This window comes from Rosa rugosa, chromosome 1 (assembly GCF_958449725.1).
Source record: "Rosa rugosa chromosome 1, drRosRugo1.1, whole genome shotgun sequence".
Taxonomy (NCBI): domain Eukaryota; kingdom Viridiplantae; phylum Streptophyta; class Magnoliopsida; order Rosales; family Rosaceae; genus Rosa; species Rosa rugosa.
Window position 1 is genome coordinate 65,279,320 of NC_084820.1, and position 3,435 is coordinate 65,282,754.

Sequence of the window (3,435 nt, forward strand, 5' to 3'; positions counted from 1 at the left end):
AAATTGATGATCGTTAAGGTATCTAACTCGCTTAAACCAATCGACGAACCGAATCTGTCTAACCTAAACCGTACTAGCTTTAAGGCAGTTATCAATGCCTTAACGGTTATCAATTTGGCTGAAAATTTGTAGAGATGATCTATACACTAGTACCTAAAAACTGAACGGTCGAGATGTGGATATACAACCTAAAAGTGACCCAAAACTCGAAGTTCACTCCTTAATTTCAAAGCGGAACTCCGCTCTGGATAGGAATATATATATATATATATATATATATATATATATATATATATATATATATTACACCATCAATTCTATATAAATTCATATAGAATATAAAACCATGGTGGAAATATACGAGGAAATTTCAAATGGAGTACGTACCACAACAAAGTCTCCTATCATCCACTTGGTCCACGTCTAAGCCAATGAACCAAGATCTCAATATTGACCCATATAGCTAGAAGTTCCATAATAATTTCTGAACTTTTAGCAACATTTGTCCAAAAAAAAAAACACAAAGAAAGAAAGTAGCAACAATGAATCTTCGGAGTCATCAAGAGTCTACTTGATGTGTCGAACAACCTATATAGACATTCACATATACGTACAGTTAAAGAAATTCTTTAAAACCAATGAAAATATATTACATTAAAATTTAACTTTCCAATTACAGTTTATCAAAAGAAAATTAAATATTGCATACATGTAATGATGTAATTACAAACTTTTAAATCAAATCCATGAGCTAGTCAGTAGCTACTACGTACTGGTTTATGAAAGCCTTGATGTGGGACACTAGTTCTTGGGTCCTAGCTAGGATGAGAGAGCTGAGAATTATGCAGAACTTGAAATGCATGCCCAACCCCTTTGTACATTACTGTTTCCACCTTTTTTCCCAAGCTAGTCAAAGCATTACACAGCTCCAAATTCCTATCCTTCAATATATCCAACTCTGATACGCACACCATTATAGCTGGGATTCTCAAGTCCCTCAACTTGGCCACACCATTCGCTAAGGGATTGCACTACCACGGATGGTCTCGGTTGGCCCCCAACGGCAGTGACAATCGCCAATACACATCGGAGTTTGATAGAGTTAGTCCAGACTGTGGCGGCTGAGTTGCATATTTTTCAGACCAAGTACGCGCTTCACCTCCAAAGAAAGGTTGGATCAAAACAGTACCTTTGAGACGCAGTGGTTTTAAAACCGACTGTTCATTAATTTGAGAACTGGGTGGTGACAATATTGTAGGCTATGTTAGCCCCTGCACTGTCACCACCTATGAACAAGCTCGAGAGGTTGCACCGACTTAACCACCTTTTTTGCTCACAACTCTGACTGAGAGCTTGTTGTTTCACCCACATAACAGCGTTGACACCATCATCATAGGCAGCAGGGAGACGGTTCTCAGGGGCTAAACGGTAATTAACAGAGACGATGACACAACTTGCTTTACAAGCAAGGTTGCTGAGGAACTCATGGTAGCAGCTCCAAGCAGCAGAGCCAACACAGAATCCTCCACCGTGAAAGTAAACAAGCACCGGGAGGTTGTTGGCCGCGGGATGGCTGGGAACATAAATACGCGCCCACAAGTTGGTGAATTTGTCAATGACAACATCTCTAGCTGCTGCAGTAGTGCAAGGGACACTAGGGATAATTGAAGGCCTTTCTATGCATCCATTTTTGTGGACTCTGATAAGGCCTTCAATTTCTTCAACAACACCTCCATGTTGATGGTTGTTAGTTGCTTGAAGATTAGGCCGTAGATCGAAGGAAATGGTTGCCATTGATCTTCTAAATCGCATGCAATGTGTGGAATAGTAGTGTTCTGGTCTTTGTGGTGTGGATGCTAATGTGGTATGTTAGGCTATGGTATGTTAATGTTTCTCATACATCAACTATTTTTATCACTTTGATGACTCATTTTACCACTTTAAGGACTCATTTTACCACTTGAAGACTCATGTCGTAACTAAGAAATTTTATCACTTTAAAGACTCATGTTACCACTTTGAGGACTAATATTACTATTTTGATGACGCATTTTAACACTTTAAGGGAATTATATGCATGTCATACGTTAATATTTGTAGAATTTTCCGCTAATGTGATTGCCTTGAAGCTCTTTATATAGAAGATCACAAAGGCCAGCTCTAGCTCATTAGGAAAGAAAGCTTTTTCATTCCTCCTTTTCTTTTTATCTGACAAGTGGACTATGAACTCAGCATATTATGTCATTGCTGATTCTCATGCATGTGAGTTATTTAGTTGACTTTTGGTCACTGAAAATCAGTTATTCATGAGTAATACTATATACCAATTTGCTCATCTCTCAGTATCATGAGAAATTATCACAATGATCACAACTTACAGAACCATGGATTGGCCTATCTAGATCCAGCTGGACTCATGATCAAACAACTGATCCTGAACATCCCATCAATCAGTCATCCCCTCGTGCGAAATTGAAAAAGTTGATTGCAATGAGAAGATAATTAATGAAATTGGATTCAACAGGCCGGTGATGAAGCTTATCATCAGGCTGCTGCTGGTTTGTGATTTCCATAATCCAAATATTCCTTTGGCATTTTCTTTGCGGATTAAATTGAAGCATTATCATTTACCCAATTTTTTTTCGAAGTTTAAGAAATATGCATTATCTAATTAATTCATAGAATTATACTCTAATAAGGTTGCCTATAGATTTTGATTTTGGAATGAATATTCTTAAAATTCTAAGGAGATGCATCATGTAAATGTTCAGTCAATAACTTTATTCTTCAAATATCTTATTATCTTCTCAGTTGCTTTTTGACTCTTCATGCTCAACTTATTCCATCTTCTTTTTATACTCTATTTGTCCATAAAATTACCTCAAAACTAGGACACATTTTATTACTGCACCCTGTACAAGTTGTCCCAAAAGGGGAAAAAAGGACCAATAGAGCACAAAAATGGAAGGAATAATCAACCATGTGCAAGAAAATTCTGGAAATTAGATTTTGTTCTCTGAAAATATTGTACTTGCCTCGGAATATTTGGCTTCTGTCCATATCTTTCTGCACGTCATTATTATTCCACAAAGGTTGAACTACTGCAAAAGAAAAGCCATTTCTGCCTACAACATTAGTAAGCAATCGAAACTTTTTTTGGTCAGAGACTTCCATGCTGTATGCATGCATGATGCTATGTGCGCTATCTGTACGTAATTTCTTCTTTCTCTTTAGGATAGATAATTTCTTCTATCTCTTTAGGATAAATACCTTACTTTTGGCATGGCCAATATGAAATGAATTCTGCACTGCATTTACACATTCAGGAACTGAGAGAATTCTTTTGAAGGCAAGAGATGAACCTTGTCTTAAAGATGCAGTATTAGGTCGGTTTTACTCGAAATATTTTATACCACACTATGACCACGTTGATAA

At 37.1% G+C, this 3,435-nt stretch overlaps 1 pseudogene; it reads right to left on the reverse strand.

Moving 5' to 3' along the window:
• Positions 1-751: 751 nt before the first annotated feature.
• On the reverse strand, positions 752-1,812 carry LOC133733127 (probable carboxylesterase 17; annotated as a pseudogene).
• Between the last annotated feature and the right edge of the window lie 1,623 nt (positions 1,813-3,435).